At 31.4% G+C, this 7,371-nt stretch overlaps 1 protein-coding gene across 1 annotated transcript in view; it reads right to left on the reverse strand.

Annotated features, from left to right (window-relative positions):
- Positions 1-7,371, reverse strand: part of LOC106681725 (alpha-tocopherol transfer protein-like) — a 121,828-nt gene that overhangs the window by 113,910 nt on the left and 547 nt on the right. The window lies entirely within an intron of this gene.

Consider the following 7,371-nt stretch of genomic DNA (forward strand, 5'->3'; position numbering starts at 1 on the left):
TAAATAAATAAATAATAATAATATAAATAATTAAATTTTGCTTTTAATCATGATTTAGTGCTAAATAGTTAGGTTGTAAATATTAAACATACTAATAACAATTTTAGAGAATAGTTTATATTGCCAACTGAATGGCTAGTATATAGATTAAGTGACATGTGCCGCCATTGTTACTTTAACTGTAACGGCACTCGTGTTATAATAGGGATTTTATATACGCCTTAATTGTCATCATCACCTATTACTACTTTCTATATTAAATATTATTTTCTCTAAGATCTTTGGCTTTCCAACGGCGCATAATAAATGTAAATTAACCAGAAAAATATAAAAAGAGAGGGGGGTATATGAATGTAAAAAAATTCATAAATAATAAAAATATAGTAATTACGGATTTAATAAATGATAAGTCATATGTAAATAAATTAATATTAAATGTTAATTAAATTGTATTAAATGTAAAAAAAAAATATTTTTAATGATAAGGTGATAACAGAGTCCTAACCTGTTGAAGGTAGGTTCTGTTGATAAATGATGTTTGTAAGTGGAAAAAAAGAAGATTATTTTTGAGAAAAAGTTGTAAATTAAAGATATAAAAAGTTATGTAAGTAAATAATTAATTTAAAAACATTATTTGAAACTTATGATATTATTTTAACATTTAATTTATTTTTAAGATATGACATGGGCAATTAGCAGAAAGATTTTAAAGAACATGACATAAATATTTAAGGTATAGCAAAAAATATCAGTATGTTGTTAAGGAAATAGTGTGATTAATATAAAAACAAAAATTTTTAAAGGTTGTCTCCTTGAAAATGGCCTGAGGGCCGAAACGTTGGAGAGTTTCTGAAAATAAAAGTTGCTCTTAACTCCTTAAATTAATTATCAAATCCTTTCATAGTTTATATTTTTCTATTTTTCAATACTAACAAAAATTTGGGAGTTGTCATAAACTTACTCTTGACTATTTAAAATTAAATTAAATTTACTTCTGGATTAAAATAAATCATTATCAAATCACATTACCTTAGTCGTAAACCAAGCGACTGCCCTACAGTATACTTTAATATACAGTTGTAGATTTCAATAAAATAAAAAAAATATCCTAAACTTGTTAGCACTTAGCATCGTTAAAATTATTAGTTTTTGACTTAAGTGCTAATTATTTAAGATTATAGAACGGTTCAATCTTTTTTAATATTTGGCGAAATAACTAAGTGTTATTTTGAAAAGGCAAACGAGTGCTCTGAAATTAGCGGCATTTTGAACCTGTTATTGCATAAATCTTAAGAATGTGTAGTTTCTTCATTTCCTGCGTTTTTCAAATTACCTCAAATATACATCTTTTTTATTTACATAATAAACGATTATAGTAGAGTAGAATTTTCCGATTTACAACTGACTCTTCATCCGTCATCTGTTCTTCTAATATGAGTCAGAATACATCAAAAATGGTTGTCCTCATTATTAAAACATATTGGTTACGATATAAAATTAAAATGTTTTCATATTATTGCCATCATGGTTCTGTCCTTATTTTATAATTAAAAATATAGAATAACAAAGAAAGCAAAAAATATATTTTTTAAATCTTTCTTTTCTTTCCATATATTTATTTCACAGCTCTCCGAAACACCGACAAATCTCAGGATTCGACCTCAATGGTTCGATGAGTGTCAACGTAGATTGATATGTAAATGCCCACACAATCTATATATAGCTCCTGCCCTTATGCAATCACTGTGCGAATAGTATGAAACAATGAAAACGAATATTCAGACCAGTTTTGAGGCAGCTTCCATATCCTAGTAATTTTTGGGTAAGCTCTTCAGCATGAGAGGACATCTAAGAAAATACTATGTTTCGTCACGGCCCTGTCATCTTCTTTAAATTCGAGTGTATAAGTATGATGCCAATGCTTGATTATAAATTTTAAAATTGGAAGGATCACCTTTACTCTCCGTCGTAAACCTCTGCCCTCCTGTCCTACAGTATCCTTTCTAAATACACCACTAATGCCTGTTGAACAGATTCGATACTTAGGACTCCATCTTGACAAGAGACTTACTTGGAATCCACACACAAGACTGAAACGACAAGAAACTGCTCATAGATTCCGATTGCTACAACACTTACTTGACAAACGCTCTAAACTTCCCATTCACTACAAAAAAATAGTATACACTTCAATAATCAGACCAATTTGGACATATGGAATTAAGCTCTGGGGCTCTACCAAACCATCAAATTCTTCCTGCATCCAATCGTTACAATCCAAAATCCTACATAAAATCCTTGATGCTCCTTATTACGTCACAAATAAACTCATTCATAAAGACCTTAACATCCCATTCGTTGCAGATTTGACCCAAACCAGATATGCGTCTTTTTATTCCAAACTCCTTAACCATCCTAACCCATTAATTCTTAATCTTTCATCCTTAGCAATCCCTGATAATCCTCCGAGGCGTCTGAAAAGAAGATGGCCACGGGACCTTCTAATTTAAATTAATGTTTGAAGTACCACCAATGGGTGGTTCCTTCCCAAGATTTTCAAGTGTATATGAAACATACTACATATTTACCTATTGTATTATTTTGTACAGTTGTAAATTACAATAAATAAATAACTAAAAAAAAAAAAAATTGGAAGTATAATTGTCAACTGCAGGTGAATTGTCGAAACAATAAATGGGTTTGGCATGTTCTAAGTTTTTACAAAAATAAACATTTCTTAACTAATTCTAAGGACACGCATACGAATCCGACTGTGGCAGATGGTTATTTTCTGTTTCACAGTAGCCGTGAGTCAGCCCTGTAGGTTCGGGAGTCCACCCAGTTTCATGAAGTGATTACTTCATTGGGTTAAAATCTGGTGGTCAAGTCTAATTCTGTAAACAAATGACTAGCACATTCGTTGGTCTACTAACAGTACTTCTTCACTTGTACTCCACTCCTTCATGGGTTGTTGAGGTATTTGACTTTTTTTTTGTTCAAACATTTCGTAAAAATCAGATTTTTATTTCTATTTAGCAACTACTTGCTATCCAGAGAAATATAAGGCAAAAATAAAATAACTACGTCTCCTTATCATCATAGTTCGAAGATTTTTTTACGATGTAAATTATCAAGTTTGCAGACAGAAACATAACAATGAGACGAAGACATATATATCATCTGTCTTCGGTTGGATAGCCAATGCCTCCTGCATCCCCAGAGGTAAATCGCGGAGCCTTGCCCAAACCAGGACAGTTTATTCGGAACCATAACGTGGATGATGGATCCTCGGTCGAGAAGGAAATTCAGACATAACTGATGAGAGAGAGGAGATGAATTATGCAACGAGATTTGGATGCTGGCTCGTGGACCAGAGCATGAATACCGAAGCCTGTTCCAGCTCAACGGTTCCCTCTATAATTGAACCCCTAACCTGCCTTCCATCCCATCCTTACTCGACTTATTATTTCATTTCTCCTCGCAGTTCACCCTCGCCTCTCAGATGTATTAAACCCGAGTTTATTGCTTTTTTTACTGCTTGGAGCTAAGTACGGGGAAGAAGAAGTGTTTTCCAAGTATAAGGAAAGGGTGGTCCAAACCATAAAGCTGGCAATTTTTTTTTCTCCTTCTAATTTTATGCTTCACCAGTTGAATCAGACAGTTGAATGGAGTTAGGATTACAGTGTTATATTAATTTTTAAAAAAGATTGTGCATAATTAATTGAGTTTTTATAATTACAAATAGACGTTTCGGCCTAAAAAATTGAGCCACCTTTGAAATCACATGAGATAAGATAAAGCTTAAATAGAAAAAAAGGTATTTTTGTATCGCAATGTATGATTTTTGAAGTATCAATTTGAATTTATATCCTGTTTGTCTGAAATGTGTAGTGAGAGCGAGCAACTTAGTCATGTCCGTTGGGTCACAAATATAAAATATATTAACATTTGAAAAATTTACTTTAAACAGAAATAGAAGACATAAGATCGAACAATATTTAAAAAGCGTCTGAAATTGGAAAACAGCAGCCACTACCGTCCTGCGTTGTAGCCATACTTATCTTTTTTTTCTTAAATATGTATTTATTGCTATTTACAACTGTACATTATAATACATTAAGTAAATGTGATATAAGTTAAATTGGAGTGTTAGAGAAACTACCCATTGGTAGCACTCTAATGACATTTTACATTAGCTGGTCTCATGGCCATCTTCTTTTCAGGAGCCTCGGAGGATTGGCAGGAATGGAAGAGGATGCAAGGTTAGAAACTAGTTGATTTGGGTGGTTAGGGAGTTTGTAATGGAAGGAGTGATATCTGGTTCAGGTTAGATCGGTTACAAATGGAACATTAAGGTCTTTATGTATGATTTTATTTGTGACAAAGTAAGAAGCATTGAGGATTTTACGAAGGATTTTGGATTGCGATGATTGGATACGAGAGGAATTGGAAGGTTTAGTGAAGCCCCAAAGCTCAACTCCATATGTCCATATTGGCCTTATTACAGTCATGTAAAGACTGATCTTTTTTAATGTGTTGGAAGTTTAGACCGTTTGTCTAGTAAGTGCTGTAATAGTCGAAATTGACGTGCAGTTTCCTGTCTTTTTAGTCTTGTGTGAGGATTCCAGGTTAATCGCTTGTCCAAATTTAATCCTAGGTAGCGTCTGTTCGACAGGGGTAAGAGTAACATCATTAAATGAAACTGTAGGGCAGTCAGCAGGGTTACGACGAAGGGTAAAGGTGATTTGATGGGATTTGTTGGAATTTATCTTAATCCTCCAATTACACCATTCTTCGATGGCTGTAATATGGGATTGAAGATTTTGGGATACGATTAATGGGTTATTATTAACAGCGAGCACACATGTGTCATTGGCATACGTGGTGAGGATAGTGTTAGGATTGGTTGTAATGTCAGCTGTATAGACGGATGGGACCAAGGATACTACCTTGAGGAACATACTTATCTTAAGTTTGAAACTGACACTTTTAGAGGGTATGTTGGTCGATGAAAGATATGTCTCAATCTTACAAGACAAGATCATTATGTTTCTTCTTCCCGTTTAAAACAAATCTTATAGGACTTTCGCCTCCTGAAGGTTTTAGTGGGGTGGGTTTGCTGGGAAGGATTGCCTTTTTATATTTTCTTTGCTACGATATCTGCTATTTTGAGATTGTAATATTTCGTACATCAACCAACATACTCGCTTACGTGTCTGTTTCAAAACACGACTCTATTTTTATTGATGTAACCTTCTTTTGAGTTACTGTTCCGAGGTTCCAAAATAGGATTTCCCTTAGTTCTCTCCACATAGAATTTTGTACACTATATTAGATTGTAACTCTATTTTGTATTTGTATTTCTTATTTGTGTAAAGTTTGGATAAAGTGGCTGTATTTTTGTAAGTAATAGCGTAATCGTTTTAGGTTAGGATTTTTGATATCATCTATGCGAATGTTCGTATATTACTTGTGAAGTATCTTCTACTGCTGGTTACATGGCGTTTATCTTGTGTCATGGTTATTTTTGTTTAAGTAATTTACACACTATTTATGAGCTAACCGAAGATCTGTTACTTATACAGCAGTAATTATTTTGTATCTTTTTTGACATTGACTAGTTTTTCAGAGTGTATGTATTTTTGCCACCGTTTTGTTTCTATTTCCCAGTTCAAATTTCTAATCAAATGAACATCTAAAAATGGTATTTGGTTTTCTATTTCGAATTCTATTGAAAAATTTAATCTGAAGGAATAATGGTCAAACTCATTTAAAACTACTATTTTGTATTATTCTTGGTTGGTATCGCGGTTATTAAATAGTCAAAAAATTTATACAAATGGAATTTTGGGAATTACTGTATCTTATAACTCTTCTAATATCTACTAACATTGGGGTAATAGGAGATCTCACAAGGCATTCGAATTTTCAGATATCGAATTTTAAAAAAAGATCTAGTGTTTTTTTTAATTAGAAAACTCAGTTAAAAAAAAGTTTGGAATCGCTTCAGCAGATCTATATTGACTGATTTCCTCAGGACGGTTGAAATGTAGGGGTCCAAGTCGTAGAGTACAGGCTTCATCACTTATTAACACGTTAAGTCAGTTCAACAAAAACTTCTTACTTAAAGGAGTTTACTTCGACCTGCGTTACTTTTTAAAATGGCCAGGTTTTTCCTGGAGTGGTGGAATCTAGTGCGCAAAAATTGATTTGAAATTGTTGTAATGTTCGTAATAATAATTGTTACTTGAAACATTGAATTCTTATCGTTCTCTAAAAAAGAGGGAGATTTTAAGGGATTGCTTCTGATTCTGATATTATATTGTAAATTAAAAACGATTATATCCTAGAAAGTTTGTTACCAAATCAAAAAAAATAAAAAAACTTTTTCCAGAATTTTTAATTATCGACTGTCAAATTGTTATTTTAAATGGTAATTATTGACTTGTGACCACTCAGATCATCATTTCTGTTAAAATATATAAAATAAACCTCTTCAATCCACGTATTATTTATAGTATATTATCATATTATAAACATGAATTACATTGCTATTATTTTAAAATGAAGAGTTCGAATTAAAAAAAAAATGTTACTCTTTTAATATTATATTAGAAGTTTGCAGTTGTTATTAGGGATTAAAATATCATTACATAATTACAACACTTTATACTTAACACAACAAAAATTAAAAAAAAAGAAATTATTTCTGAAGAATAATTTTAAAAACTCTATAACAAAAATCTTTATCAGGATGTTACAAGTTACTGTTGCTTAACCAGCTGTGCATATTGACGTTATACGTGAATATTTGAGTCTAGTTCGTTGTTAAAACATAGGTTTACTTAAACGAAAATCTGATAATATAATAAAATTTTCTATATGAGAAAAATAATATACAAACCAAAATTTTTGCTTAACTAATTGTAGATGATTCCGGATGAATATATATATTAGGCATAATGTTGTCAAAAATGGGAAGGAAAATTCGTTATGAAATTTTTGCCACCAACGGTCTTTTTAAAACTGATCTTGAAGATTGGATGAAACTTAAAAAAAGTTGTTGAACAAACATTTTATAATTGTAAAGTTTTTCATTTCCACAGTTACCATGTTTTACGACTTAACGCCTTGTTTATTTTTTATTTGTTTTCTCGCGAAAAATAATGCAATAATATTTTTTATAATTAGTACCCAGAATTAAAAAAAAAATTGTCCACTCATTGCGAATTCCATGTGAGGATATACTACCAAAATTAATTAGAATTAAATTTTATCTTCTGTAAGAAGAAATTACTTGACTTTGCATATTCTCTTTATATTTTCGCATATTTTTTTTTATTAATTATATCATTTATTTATTTCTATTAA

This window comes from Halyomorpha halys, unplaced genomic scaffold (genome assembly GCF_000696795.3).
Source record: "Halyomorpha halys isolate HHAL.00 unplaced genomic scaffold, Hhal_1.1 Scaffold362.1, whole genome shotgun sequence".
NCBI lineage: Eukaryota > Metazoa > Arthropoda > Insecta > Hemiptera > Pentatomidae > Halyomorpha > Halyomorpha halys.